Here is a 16,037-nt window from a genome sequence, read left to right on the forward strand (position 1 = left end):
GTAACTCAATCCAGTCCAATCCAATAAAAGCTGCTTTTATATGATCCATCCAAGGCCTCAGCTGGATGCTGAGAGAAATGTAAGCTAAATATTATTGTGTGTGTGTGTGTGTGTGTGTGTGTGTGTGTGTGTGTGTGTGTGTGTGTGTGTGTGTGTGTGTGTGTGTGTGTGTGTGTGTGTGTGTGTGTGTGTGTGTGTGTGTGTGTGTGTGTGTGACACATCTCCTTCGCATAGAGTTGATCAGACTGTTGATTGTGACCTGTTGAATGTTGTCCCACTCCTCTTCAATGGCTCTGCGAAGTTGCTGGATATTAGTGGGAACTGGAACACGCTGCCGTACATGTCGAACAAGAGAATCCCAAACATGCTCAATGGGTGACATGTCTGGTGAGTATGCAGGCATTGGACGAACTGGGAGATTTTCAGCTTCCAGGAATTGTGTACAGATCATTGCGACATGGGGCCGTGCATTATCATACTGAAACATGAGGTTATGGCGGCGGATTAATTGCACGACAATGGGCCTCAGGATCTCGTCACGGTATCTCTGTGCATTCAAATTGCCATCGATAAAATGCATTTGTGTTAGTTGTCCGCAGCTTATGCTTGCCCATACCATAACCCCATCGCCACCATGGGGAACTCTGTTCACAACGTTGACATCAGCAAACCGCTCGCCCACACAACGCCATACACTGCCATCTGCCTGGTACATTTGAAACCGGGATTCATCTGTGAAGAACACACATCTCCAGTGTACCAGTAGCCATCGAAGGTGAGCATTTGCCCACTGAAGTTGGTTACGATGCCGAACTGCAGTCAGGTCAAGACCCTGGTGAGGATGACGAGCACTCAGATGAGATCCCTGAGGTTTCTGACAGTTTGTGCAGAAATTCTTGGTTGTGCAAACCCACAGTTTCATCAGCTGTCAAGGTGGCTGGTCTCATACTATCCTGCCGGTGAAGAAGCTGGATGTGGAGGTCCTGGGCTGGCGTGTTTAGACGTGGTCTGCGGTTGTGAAGCCAGTTGGACGTACTGCCAACTTCTCTAAAACGACATTAAATTCTCTGGAAACAGATCTGGTGGCATTCCAACTGCACGCTCCCTCAAAACTTGAGATATCAGAGGCATTGTGTTGTGTGACAAAACTTCTAATTTTAGAGTGGCCTTTTACTGGCCTCAGTACAACGAGCACCTGTGTAATGATCATGCTGTTTAATATGCCACACCTGTCAGGTGGATGAATTATCTTGGCTAAAGATAAATGCTCACTTTTGTTTCTACGGAACATTTCTGGGATCTTTTATTTTAGATGATGAAACATGGGACCAACACTTCACATGTTAAGTTGATATTTTTGTTCAGTATGTTTGAGACTTTGTTATTCTACCATATGGTTAAACTAGATTCATTGTCCAATATTTAATTTCCCTTTAATGTGTTTCAACATAACATTTTTAATCTCCATAATCTGATATCGGGCACAATTGTGTATTTCAAAATGTGATGGACTAAAGATTTAAAGCCGAAAATATAACCTCGTTGAGCTCAACAGTTTAGCAAAGCGGTAGCCTCAGAGAACGAACAATAGTTTACACATGCATTCCATCAATGCATGGATACTTTCACCTCATAACTGTGACTATACATGGTCCGAATATGTGTTACCCTCTGTCCTCACCTTTTATGTCATACACACAACACATAAGGCTATAGCCTGAGTTTTCTGTTTCCAAATCCTCCCCAATCTTCCCAATAGGCGCTGATTCAGTTTGACGCATTTATCCCCTCCTTTATGATACCTGAGAAAATAACTGCTTCGGTAACATCTGATACGGCTGCTGCCTGGTCATTCTGGCCCAATGTTCCATGCTGCGTTTGTGCTGAGCTCCAATTCCTCTCGTATTCCGCATCTTCACAAACAATTTGAAGGCGGATTGAAGTGTGATGTGGGGTCCATCAGAGAATTCATGCGGGAGTGTGGGCGTATTTAGGTGGTATTGGGAGTATTTCTCCCCCAATCCCCTTCATAAAGAATTCCCCTAACCTTCGCCCTGGTCAATCTCTTGTGATTTGAACCCTCTGTCGTTATTCATGCTATAGTCAAATTATCGGGGAATTGTTTTTATTTCGACAATTCGACGATAATATTTAATAAAACCAGGTGTTAATACGCACAAATATCCTTTATGTGGCCTGTTAAATGTGTCCCATGCAAGGAACACATACGCCTATCAGTGAGATATTTCTGCTAACTTTATCTGTACATGGGTTTCGCTAAAAATGATAACCTACGGACGAGAATAGCACAGGAATGTCAACCACACTGGAATGTCAGGTCATGCCTGTATGATCTATGCGTTCATGTTTTGTCCTTAGTTTCCTTTTACGCGTTAGATATATATTTAGGCCAATCTGTTGTTGCCTCATACATGTCAGCACAGATGAGCTTTTAAGTAATACAGATTTCCATATTTTGTGATAAATAGCCTGAACTCACTTTACCTGGTGAGTTTCAAGTTTCAACGTTTACACAGGTGTAAAACAGTAGAGTGACATTCTTACCTTGAGAGCTCTTTCGCAATAACACAGTGATAACAATAATAATATAGATAATATAGATAATAATACACATTAAAAGACAGTTGAGAGTAATGTTGGCTTGTCTTTGTGAGACAACTGTGATACCTGTGAAAATAGGTTTATTTCATGCCCCGAAAATTGTGGCTGTGGTGCTCATAAATATATATTTTTGGTGTCTGACAAAGTAGTTAGGCTAATGATTTGTCCATCCCCGGAAAGAATGTACCCAACAAATTGGTTCATGTCAGCCACCATGTTTCAGACCTCGATACAGAGACCATATCTTAATAAGTTATTATTCTATCACATAAATCAACCCTGTGTCTAGTCTACTCACATAAACATTTCAAGAAGGATAGGCATATGTGTGATATGTCACAGTTACAGAGAGATTCATTTTGAACAGATAATAACGAAGTAGCCTAATTCAGTGCAATAGTTGTAGTTAAATGTAGTTGTAGTTAAATGTGATCACAGTTTTTATTGATATGTACAGTACCAGTTAAAAGTTTGGACACAGCAATTACAATTCCCTAAAATGCTTTTTTAAAAGCTAATTGGAGTGTCGCCCATATTAGTTATATTCAAGAATAAAGCCAATAATTCATTTTTATTGTGATTTTCATGTTGTGTCATTCAAGGGTTTTTCTTTATTTTTACTGTTTTCTACATTTTAGAATAATAACGAGGACATCAAAACTATGAAATAACACATATAGAATCATGTAGTAACCAAAAAAAAGTGTTAAACAAATCAAAATGTATTTTATCTTTGTGATTCTTCAAAGTAGCCACCCTTTGACTTGATGACAGCTTTGCACACTCTTGGCATTCTCTCAACCAGCTTCACCTGGAATGCTTTTCCAACAGTCTTGAAGGAGTTCCCACGTATGATGAGCACTTGTTGGCTGCTTTTCCTTCACTCTGCGGCCCAACTCATCCCAAACCATCTCAAATGGGTTGAGGTTGGGTGATTGTGGAGGCCAGGTCATCTGATGCATTACCCTCCTTGATCAAATATCAAATATATTTTGATTTGTTTAACACTTTTTTTTGGTTACTACATGATTCCATGTGTGTTACTTCATAGTTTTGATGGCTTCAATGTTATTCTACAATGTAGAAAATAGTACAAAAAAAATAAAGAAAACCCCTTGAATGAGTAGGTGTGTCCAAACTTTTGACTGGTACTGTAAATATCATGACTTAAGGATATGCCTATATATTTAACATATTCCATACATAAATTAGGCTACTCATTCAGGTTATTATTGGCATGAAATGACAGCTCAAGCATTTGCGTGTCAATTACTTTTGTTTCGAAACGTCTAATTAATAAATTAACATGGCATAGGTCCTACACAGATATGTTGATTTTCGGTTTGTGGAACGACGATTGGTTATCTCTGTTTCTCAGAATGAACTATTTTTCCTGGATTCGAGGAGAGAAAAAATGGCAGTGCTATCCGGTATCTTTGGGACGTCCATACCCTAAACCCTACCCTAATCTTAACCCCTACCTTTACTTTAACCCTAACCTTAAGCATAACCCGCAGTAACCCCTATCCTTAACCATTACCTTAACCATTTTACATGTAAACTTCAATTGGTTGGGGACGTCCTAAAGATCCCGGTTTGCACGGACCAAACTAAATAGTAGCCAGAAAGCATGTAAATTGACAGAGTCACGTGAACAGAGAAAGAGAAATCCATAGAAGAATATGCTGAAACTCTATGGGGGTACGCACGTTGGATCATGCACCCTAAAGTATGGTCGCTCGAATCAGAATATTCGACTGACGCAGAAGAATAAACAACATCAAGACGAGCAGAGTTTATATCAACGAAGTTTGGAGCGGAAACTTGGCAGGGAAACATGGACGAAGGTTATTCTATATTCTATGTAGCTCTGCGTAGATCTCTCTGGCGTCCCTCTTTCCTGGGAAAGGAGAGGAGACTGACTAGCCTCCGAGATGTTGTTGGGTATCTATTTACAAAGTGTTGTGTTATGTAGCCTACCGCCCACGGCGTTTGCTATATACTTCGAGTTTTTTTGTGCGCTTTTTGCAGAGCTTTATGGGTGACAATGGACACCTGTCCTTTGCGTCAAATGCAAAGTTATTTCACCTTTGTTGTTAGACAATTAAAAGTGACGCACGTGCAGATGGAAGTTCATAGCTGATATATAAACACTTCAATATCCATATTGAAGTAGCCTATGATGGCTATTTATCAGATAGCCATCAAAGCAAAGCAACTGCAAGCAAATTCCATCTGCTGGCAAATCATGTAAATAACGTTTTTGTATATGTTCTTTATGAGTTGGTTACCCGCTCTGGAAAATAAATACGTTGCATATGAATTGTGTACAGGACAGAATACATTTCAGAAGCGGAATGATTTGCACAAATACGTTTTACTGAAACACATGGGCAGTGATTTTATTGATGTTTTAACATTGTATTCTCGACTTGCTTTCAGGAGGGGTGGGCAAAGGTGGCGATAGAGGAGAGGAGCCAGGATCCTTGCAGGGTGGGCAGCAACAGTCCATGCACGGCGCAGGCCACTGCAAGTGGTTCAATGTGCGGATGGGCTTCGGATTTATATCCATGACTAGTCGTGGGGGAACTCCCGTAGATCCTCCTATGGATGTATTTGTTCACCAAGTAAGTTAAGTTGAACCATCTATGGATACAAATAATCAGCTGATAGATAGTCAAGCTGAACCCTCATGTCTACAGGAGTTGGATACACATTTTCCCACTCCTATACGAGGTGACCACACAGTGCAGGCTATTGGATAGTTTTTATATCAACCAGACATTGTTGAGGGGCAGTTGTAACATTGTAACACCTAAGATGTAGCATCAGGAGAATCATAGATTCTGAGTCCTTGTGAATGAGCTGTTATTTGGGATGTCTGTAGGACTACAGGAAATAATTAACATGTGGGAAATTATTGTTATAGTAAAATCATTTTGCATTGTAAAAATGGGTGATTGATAGATGTTACTCGTCATGTTTTATAGACCCAGAAGACGGGGGAAGGGCCTCTCTATAGGAGGGTTTTTTTAAGCCAAAGAAAAGATAGGTGGTGCATGCATGGTGGTTGTCAGGTTAACCGTGTGCTTATAGGCCAACCTCACAATCAGGTTTAGATTTTGGACATGATTTCACTCGTGTGGGCTTTGGGCTGTGTATGTTATAGCACTGCTTTCCTTCACCATCCCGTGCCATGTTGCAAGATTCCATTGACACTTAACAGCCTAATTAGAGCCCGAATTCCACCAAATCCACCCAAATATTGCCACATTTTATGTGTGCTTGATTTAGCTTGCCTAGTCCCAAATCTGTGTGGCTCAATTGGTAGAGGATGGCGCTTGCAAGGCCAGGGTTGTGGGTTAGATTCCCACAGGGGACCAGTGCGAAAACGTATTGCACTCACTGCTACTGTAAGTTGCTCAGGACAAGAGCGTCTGCTAAATGACTCAGATGTAAATGTAGTAGGATTTGCTTGGGCAGCATAGGCTTGGGGAGTGGTGTGGTGGGGGACATAGTGTATGATGTGATGGGAGACTGGCTGGAGTGGATCCTTGGTTATGAAAGCACATCAGTCCATCTCATCTCACTGTGTTTGGCAGGCTCCTCCTTCTTTCCAGAGCTAGGCTAATACCAGTCTTTGTTTCTTCCTGGTGTTTTGTTCCCTCAGAAAGGGGAGAAGAAGGAAAAAAAAGATGCCTACTTGTGTTCACGTGACTTCCTCCTTCCAGCAGGTCATCTATTGATAGAGGGACTGATTGTAGAGAAGACTGATTTCTATGGCCAGCTGATGAAATGCATATGACGACAGTGCATCTAACTGCTAACCAACGCTGTTGGAGCAATGCAGTTGCAGTATGTTATCTGTCTGTGTGCTTTTGACCCCTGCTTGTTTGATGTTGAATCACTGTCTCCACAGGCTTTTGAGACCACTGCAATGAATGATTTACTCACTCTTCAATTACAATTCAGATTCATTTAACTGGGAAATATTTGGTGCATGAATCTGAGACTGATTTCTGGGAATGTTTCACAAAGTTGTGTGGGTTGATATACTGTAGGTTTCCTTGCATAGCTTAAATGTGACTAACAAATGACTAACAGGAGGCTTCTGTAGAGAGGACTGTGGAGAGACCGCACATGGCTTTGTAGAATGGCCTGAGTAACTGCTTCAAATGGGGGAATTCCTCTCTTTAAACTGGGAATTTGTTGTGATCTGTTGACTATGAAACAGTTGAAGCTCAACAAATGCCTGAGGTATATTCAGGAGTTAAACTTGCTGAAGCCTAACCCAGCCTGAACTCTATGGTTTTGTCATTTATTCATCATATCTGGCCTCTCCAACCCTCTCATTCATATCACGTTTCTCTCAATCAAGCCTTCCAGTGGCAAAAGCTTCATCCACTATTGGAAGAGCTAGTAAACAGACCATGTGCTGGAGAAATGAAATGAAGGTACTGTATATACCCCGTACCCTTGCTCTGTCTCCTTGCACTCTTTTTCTCTTTCCCTTCTCTTCTATGCCCGTTTTCATTCCCAAATTCTCCAGGCCAACTTACACCCTCCCCCAACCGAAAACAGGCAAAATGGCTGTGGTGCTGGGTTGGTCTGTGGTAGCCCAGAGTTTAGGTGGCTCAGAGAGCTGGCCTGGGCTAACAGAGAGCTGGCCTGGGCTAACAGAGAGCTGGCCTGGGCTAACAGAGAGCTGGCCTGGGCTAACAGAGAGCTGGCCTGGGCTGAGGGCTGATGGCTCAGATATGTCGGGAGGAGGACGAGGTATCTGGAGCAGAGAATCCTGAATCTACGCTTTGACTTCTGTTGAAACGCAAATCGGTGACTACGAGTGACTCGTAGAAATATGGGCTAGATTAGTTGTTGGCCTCTGTAAAGGGTTAAGTTTCGTTGCATGTGGTTTCATTAGGATTCATGAGTTATTCCGTTTTTAGGGGATGGGGGTTTGTCACTGCAGTTGTTCAGATATACAGTCATTTACATTACTGTAAACAACTTTCACAGAAATCAAATAATTTGTTTTAATCAGTACTATTCCTTTTGTGTATTAGAAAAAAGTTATTATGTATTGTGAACTGGGGGTAAATTGGCTTAATTAAGGCTGTAGTTGAGGTAACAGTTGCTGTAAATGTATGAATTTGGATAAAAGCGTCTGCTAAATGGCATATATAATTCATTTTGTAAACATTCATTTTGGACCATATCCATGAAAATGTAATTAGATGTAAAATAGTAAAAGTTAATAGTAAAACTTGTTTATGAAAAGTTGTTTAAGAAAAGGAATAAAGCGCTATTTGAGAGATTATTAGGACATTTTGAATATATTCAAAACCTAAATAATCGGTGTTTAATTTGATAAAACATAAATAGTATTACCATTTATATACTATATATACCTACTATTTAAATGTTTATAATAAAATAATTGTTAAATAGTATTTTCTATTTGGTAATTGTGTTTTTCTTTGATGGATGAAATGTGTTTTTTAACTCATGAACCTCAATCAAGCAATTCATATTATTTGACACACTACGACTGTGAGATGTGGTTGTCTCGCCCAGCTACGCTAAGATGAATGCATTAAGAAAGTATAGTGTTCTGCTGTAGTGTGCTAAGGTCCATCTGAATCCTCTGGTATAGGAAGTGAACCAATGTGCTCAGTCCACAGCGACAGACCCAGGGAATGGCAGGGAGCAAGTGACTGTAGGGATCAGCCATTATGAGGGCTATGTCTGTCTTTGCCATAAAAGTCAAGCCCTCAAGCACGTATTTGGATAAATGGTAGAAAGTTATCAAACGTGATGTAGATGGATGAATATGAGCTTGATACCTAGATGGAGAGGTGGGTTGATTTGGTTTTACTGTGTGTGACTAGACCATGAGATCCCTGTGTAATCTGTGTCTTCTTCTCCCTATCTTGCCCCTGTCCTATCCTCCTCCTTCTATCCCAGAGCAAACTACACATGGAGGGCTTTCGCAGACTGCAGGAGGGAGAGCCACTAGAGTTTACCTTCCAGTGGTCCCCCAGGGGCCTGGAGTCTGTACAAGTCACAGGCCCTGGGGGAGGCCCCTGCTTGGGCAGTGAGAGGAGACAGAAACCCAAACCCCCGGCCCCACCGCAGAGATGGACGCCAAAGGGAGACCAGTGAGTGAACCATAGAAATAGAATTACTAGCACAGACTTTCCTTTCAAGTCAATGTTCCGTTATGGGTGAATATAGAGTGGGTATGACCTGCTGCTGCAGGGAGGGAATTGAGACTGAGACTGGCAACAGAACAGATGATGTTGGAAGGAACAGAGTAGTACTGCCGTGATCATTAGTGGTGTGTTTGCGTACATGCGTGTGCCTGTGTATGTGTGCATTGATGTAATCTATTTAGCAGTAGCTGCATATTCGTATTTACCTGTGTATGATTCAGAGGTTCTGTGTGGAGTATACCTGCTGCATTATTTACATTATGTCAAACGTTCACATTTGTAGAGGTTCTGTTTTAACAGCTGTTTCCCATCCAGATGCAATGTTGTAATGTAGAGCAAATATCACTTTAGACTGAAGAGGAATTCTCAGAAACAGGCTTTCTATTTTATACAGGATTTCCCTTTTATTCATCGTGTTAGGTGATGTTATATTGCATCATGTTGCGTTATGGTGGATACTAATTTTATGACCTGAGTTAGGCCTATGCTACATCAATGATCACATTTATTTAACAATGTATACTTATTTTTTGTATAGACATTTCATCCTAATTTCCCTCCCCATTGTTATAATGTAAGAGGGATCTTACTTCAAAAGAAGGAATAGAAATATGTTGAGGTCAGTGTGTTGACCTCTAACCCCTGACCTTTCTGGGTCAGTAACAGAGCTTCTGGCTGGATCCAAATAGGCAGAATAAAAACATTATATAAACACTACATTCCCTTTAGTACATCCACCAGAATGTATTTTTTTATATTCTTTATATTGGTTTATTATATTTTTTATTTCATAGATTGATATATTACAGTGTTACACTGTTAAACTCTTGGCTCCCCGATCTTTATAAACATTGACAATATTTTAACATTTTGGAATTTACAAATAAATTGTGCCAACAACTTTCTCTTCACTTGAGTTATTGGTTGACTTCAAAGTCAAACCTCAGCTGATTTGCTGTTCTGTGCGAGTATTAGAAATGATGCAAACATAAACGTTGTGGGAACTATGTAACCATGTGTCTAAACAGTGCCTGCCTATGTGATTGATATGTTACAAAAACATAGATTCAGCGACAATTGTGAAACCTTTACTACCAGCATGGCAGCTTGTCTTGTGAAAACTGGTTATTCACTCTTACCAGCTAGAATGGGAGTCTATGTGGTGGGGGTTGGGGAGTGGAGGAGAGGGTATTGGTAGGTAACCTCCCAAGCAAGCAAACTAGCCTGGATGAAACCTAAATTCCAATGCCCTTCCCCCTCCTCTCCTTCCCTCTCCCCCCTCACATGTTCTAATTGAAGATGCCACCGTGAGGGACCCCCTGCAAGCCTCCAGCTCAGTCATGCGAAACTCTTTGTTTCCATCTGGAAGAGTTACAGCTGCAATATGTAACTTTTTGGGTGACCGGCCTGAAATGTAGCCGTATAACATCTGACTGGGTGACCGGCCTGAAATGTAGCCTTTAACATCTGACTGGGTGACCAACCTGAAATGTAGCCGTATAACATCTGACTGGGTGACCGGCCTGAAATGTAGCCTTTAACATCTGACTGGGTGACCGATCTGAAATGTAGCCGTATAACATCTGACTGGGTGACCGGCCTGAAATGTAGCCTTTAACATCTGACTGGGTGACCAACCTGAAATGTAGCCGTATAACATCTGACTGGGTGACCGGCCTGAAATGTAGCCGTATAACATCTGACTGGGTGACCGGCCTGAAATGTAGCCGTATAACATCTGACTGGGTGACCGGCCTGAAATGTAGCCGTATAACATCTGACTGGGTGACCGGCCTGAAATGTAGCCTTTAACATCTGACTGGGTGACCGATCTGAAATGTAGCCTTTAACATCTGACTGGGTGACCGGCCTGAAATGTAGCCGTATAACATCTGACTGGGTGACCGGCCTGGGTGACTGGGTGACCGGCCTGAAATGTAGCCGTATAACATCTGACTGGGTGACCGGCCTGAAATGTAGCCTTTAACATCTGACTGGGTGACCAACCTGAAATGTAGCCGTATAACATCTGACTGGGTGACTGGCCTGAAATGTAGCCTTTAACATCTGACTGGGTGACCGGCCTGAAATGTAGCCGTATAACATCTGACTGGGTGACCGGCCTGAAATGTAGCCGTATAACATCTGACTGGGTGACCTGGGGCCTGAAATGTAGCCGTGAAATAACATCTGACTGGGTGACCGGCCTGAAATGTAGCCTTTAACATCTGACTGGGTGACCGATCTGAAATGTAGCCTTTAACATCTGACTGGGTGACCGGCCTGAAATGTAGCCGTATAACATCTGACTTGGTGACCGACCTGAAATGTAGCCTTTAACATCTGACTGGGTGACCGGTCTGAAATGTAGCCGTATAACATCTGACTGGGTGACCGGCCTGAAATGTAGCCTTTAACATCTGACTGGGTGACCGATCTGAAATGTAGCCGTATAACATCTGACTGGGTGACCGATCTGAAATGTAGCCGTATAACATCTGACTGGGTGACCGTGCCTGTATAAAATGTGAGCCGTATAACATCTGACTGGGTGACCGGCCTGAAATGTAGCCTTATAACATCTGACTGGGTGACCGATCTGAAATGTAGCCTTATAACATCTGACTGGGTGACCAACCTGAAATGTAGCCGTATAACATCTGACTGGGTGACCGGCCTGAAATGTAGCCTTTAACATCTGACTGGGTGACCGGCCTGAAATGTAGCCTTATAACATCTGACTGGGTGACCGATCTGAAATGTAGCCGTATAACATCTGACTGGGTGACCGGCCTGGGTGACTGGGTGACCGGCCTGAAATGTAGCCGTATAACATCTGACTGGGTGACCGGCCTGAAATGTAGCCGTATAACATCTGACTGGGTGACCGACCTGAAATGTAGCCGTATAACATCTGACTGGGTGACCGGTCTGAAATGTAGCCGTATAACATCTGACTGGGTGACCGGCCTGGGTGACTGGGTGACCGGCCTGAAATGTAGCCGTATAACATCTGACTGGGTGACCGACCTGAAATGTAGCCGTATAACATCTGACTGGGTGACCGGTCTGAAATGTAGCCGTATAACATCTGACTGGGTGACCGACCTGAAATGTAGCCGTATAACATCTGACTGGGTGACCGGCCTGAAATGTAGCCGTATAACATCTGACTGGGTGACCGATCTGTATAAATATAGCCGTATAACATCTAACTGGGTGACCGGCCTGGGTGACTGGGTGACCGGCCTGAAATGTAGCCGTATAACATCTGACTGGGTGACCGACCTGAAATATAGCCGTATAACATCTAACTGGGTGACCGGCCTGAAATGTAGCCGTATAACATCTAACTGGGTGACCGGCCTGGGTGACTGGGTGACCGGCCTGAAATGTAGCCGTATAACATCTGACTGCAAGTTAATAATGTCGTAATGTGCCTATCTGTTTATGATCTGATCACGTCTATTGCAAATGAATTGGTATGATTTGCTCTTATATGAACCTGTTAATTGAATAGCTTCCTATTTGATTCAGTAAAACAGACAATGTGACAGGCTGGAGTGACACGCCTTAGTTCCCTGTGTGGAAACCTGCTTTGTTTCGCCTTGTCATCAATGTATCGCCTTGTCATTGTTTCCGCCTGTGAGCAGCGTCTTGGTTATTTATTGCAGGCCTTAGGCCTGTTGTAGACATACTTAATTTCTATATACATTTGACAGTAAGCTATACATATCAGCATGTTGGCAACTGTTGGCAACTATTAATGCACATTTTATCAGGGAAAATTATTATCTATATATTTATTTTATTTGTCATCTCTTGATGAGAGCACATGTGAGAAGTATTGTATTTGCATTGGTCGCTTTAACTGTTTTCTGTTAGGTTCAGTATTGGTGTATTCTATGGTGTATTCTATGGTGTATTCTATGTGAAATGCTGCCATCTAAAGGATACATTTGGACCAACAGATTTTGGGTAAATATAATTAAACCAATCTAGTAAGCATGTTATAATAGGATTTGTACCATAATGCATTACATTCTAAAATGTAATGATATCCCATTTAAGAAATTCTAGGTTTTATTATTTAAATTCAGAATAAATATGCACTTTAAGCCCTGAAGTTGAGAGAAATTCCTTGTTTGTGAATTGGAATGTGACAAGGATCTCCACTCTCTGTCTCAGATGTTATAACTGTGGAGGACTAGACCACCATGCCAAAGAGTGTGGCCTGCCGCCCCAGCCAAAGAAGTGCCACTACTGCCAGAGCGCGACGCACATGGTGGCCCACTGTCCTCACCGCCCCCCCCGGCCCCTTGTCTCCCGGCCCTGCCACAGCCACTCAGGGAAGACGCCCTACTGTGGACCAGTACCCCTCTACCTTCACCACCACCTCCTACAGCCCCAGTCCCAGGCAGGGAAACAGGCACTCCCAGCCCTCTCAGGACAGTTCCTCCCCCCTCAGCAAGTCCTCCAGCAAGTCCTCCAGCTCTCCGGAAGACCCGGCACAGATCCAGAGGAGATCTGGAGGACACCACAGGTGGAAACAATCCTGATCCACATCCACCATGGACGGATGCCACCTGTTAGTATTACCTCTGGTCCAATAAAACCACCTTCCTTCAGTCTGATCAGTCTCCTCCTCACACAGACACATCCTGAGCTACATCCTGAGCAACCTCAAGCAGATCCACATTTCTAACCAAATGGACAGTAAAGTATCTATTTTACTTCCCCAATCCCTCCCGGACTTTCCCTCTACCAAACGCTATCTTAGCTACCTCCTGGGCCAACTCAATCCATCTCCACATAGATAGACCTATACTCTTAGCTACCTCCTGGGCCAACTCAAACCATCTCCACATAGATAGACCTATACTCTTAGCTACCTCCTGGGCCAACTCAATCCATCTCCACATAGATAGACCTATAATCTTAGCTACCTCCTGGGCCAACTCAATCCATCTCCACATAGATAGACCTATACTCTTAGCTACCTCCTGGGCCAACTCAATCCATCTCCACATAGATAGACCTATAATCTTAGCTACCACCTGGGCCAACTCAAACCATCTCCACATAGATAGACCTATACTCTTAGCTACCTCCTGGGCCAACTCAATCCATCTCCACATAGATAGACCTATACTCTTAGCTACCTCCTGGGCCAACTCAATCCATCTCCACATAGATAGACCTATAATCTTAGTTACCTCCTGGGCCAACTCAATCCATCTCCACATAGATAGACCTATACTCTTAGCTACCTCCTGGGCCAACTCAATCCATCTCCACATAGATAGACCTATACTCTTAGTTACCTCCTGGGCCAACTCAATCCATCTCCACATAGATAGACCTATACTCTTAGCTACCACCTGGGCCAACTCAATCCATCTCCACGTAGATAGAGCTATACTCTTAGTTACCTCTTGGGACAGATTCAGCCTCATCTACCTCAGATTGGTAGCACAGGAATGGTCAGTCACCCTTGTTTCCATCGCTCAGTCAGGTTCATTGACATCCGCTCTACTATCAATTGCAATAAGAAGACAACTGGGAATGGGACTGACACACAAACAGCCAAAGCAATCTTGTTCTTTCTTTTTTGATTGTTTACCTGGTCTGAACCATTTTGTCCCAAAGCTCAGTCTGTTCAAATTCACCATTTACCTGGATTCACCATTCACCTGGATTCACCAATCACCTGGATTCATCATTCACCTGGTTTCACCATTCACCTGTATTCACCATTCACCTGTATTCACCTGAATTCACCATTCACCTGGATTCATCATTCACCTGGATTCACCATTCACCTGGATTCATCATTCACCTGGATTCACCTGAATTCATCATTCACCTGGATTCACCATTCACCTGGATTCACCATTCACCTGTATTCACCTGAATTCACCATTCACCTGGATTCATCATTCACCTGGATTCATCATTCACCTGGATTCACCATTCACATGGATTCACCATTCACCTGGATTCATCATTCACCTGTATTGACCATTCACCTGGATTCACCATTCACCTGGATTCATCATTCACCTGGATTCACCATTCACCTGGATTCACCATTCACCTGGATTCATCATTCACCTGGATTCACCATTCACCTGGATTCACCATTCACCTGGATTCAACATTCACCTGGATTCACCATTCACCTGGATTCACCATTCACCTGGATTCACCATTCACCTGGATTCATCATTCACCTGGATTCACCATTCACCTGGATTCACCATTCACCTGGATTCAACATTCACCTGGATTCACCATTCACCTGGATTCACCATTCACCTGGATTCATCATTCACCTGGATTCACCATTCACCTGGATTCACCATTCACCTGGATTCATCATTCACCTGGATTCACCATTCACCTGGATTCATCATTCACCTGGATTCAACATTCACCTGGATTCATCATTCACCTGGATTCATCATTCACCTGGATTCACCATTCACCTGGATTGACCATTCACCTGGATTCAACATTCACCTGGATTCACCATTCACCTGTATTGACCATTCACCTGGATTCACCATTCACCTGGATTGACCATTCACCTGGATTCACCATTCACCTGGATTCATCATTCACCTGGATTCATCATTCACCTGGATTCACCATTCACCTGGATTCACCATTCACCTGGATTCACCATTCACCTGGATTCATCATTCACCTGGATTCACCATTCACCTGGATTCACCATTCACCTGGATTCACCATTCACCTGGATTCACCATTCACCTGGATTCACCATTCACCTGGATTCACCATTCACCTGGATTCATCATTCACCTGGATTCACCATTCACCTGTATTGACCATTCACCTGGATTCACCATTCACCTGGATTCACCATTCACCTGGATTCATCATTCACCTGGATTCATCATTCACCTGGATTCATCATTCACCTGGATTCACCATACACCTGGATTCACCATTCACCTGGATTCACCATTCACCTGGATTCACCATTCACCTGTTCCAACGGGAAGTATTTCTTAGATTTCTTTCTCTATTTTGGAGAACTACGGAAGGGCGGTTCGAAGCCTTGGTTTTCTCTGTGCGTTTTTCATCAGACGGTAGTCAAAGACACCCAAACCCAATCATACCTCTTAGGCCCGGTTTGCCGAACAAAGATTAAACCTCGTCTTAGACTAAAACGCC

The 16,037-nt window shown here is 42.9% G+C and overlaps 1 long non-coding RNA gene and 1 pseudogene across 1 annotated transcript; one reads left to right on the forward strand and one right to left on the reverse strand.

The window, feature by feature from the left end:
- The first annotated feature begins 4,037 nt into the window (after window positions 1-4,037).
- On the forward strand, window positions 4,038-13,525 carry LOC118367779 (protein lin-28 homolog A-like; annotated as a pseudogene).
- Window positions 13,526-13,587: 62 nt separating this feature from the next.
- Window positions 13,588-15,718, reverse strand: LOC127915204 (uncharacterized). The gene is made up of 3 exons (XR_008090559.1): window positions 15,663-15,718; window positions 14,718-14,982; window positions 13,588-14,578 (listed from the first exon to the last, which is right to left on the reverse strand). It is a non-coding gene; the product is annotated as an uncharacterized LOC127915204 (long non-coding RNA).
- Window positions 15,719-16,037: the final 319 nt, after the last annotated feature.

The sequence above is a fragment of the Oncorhynchus keta genome, chromosome 34, assembly GCF_023373465.1.
Source record: "Oncorhynchus keta strain PuntledgeMale-10-30-2019 chromosome 34, Oket_V2, whole genome shotgun sequence".
NCBI lineage: Eukaryota > Metazoa > Chordata > Actinopteri > Salmoniformes > Salmonidae > Oncorhynchus > Oncorhynchus keta.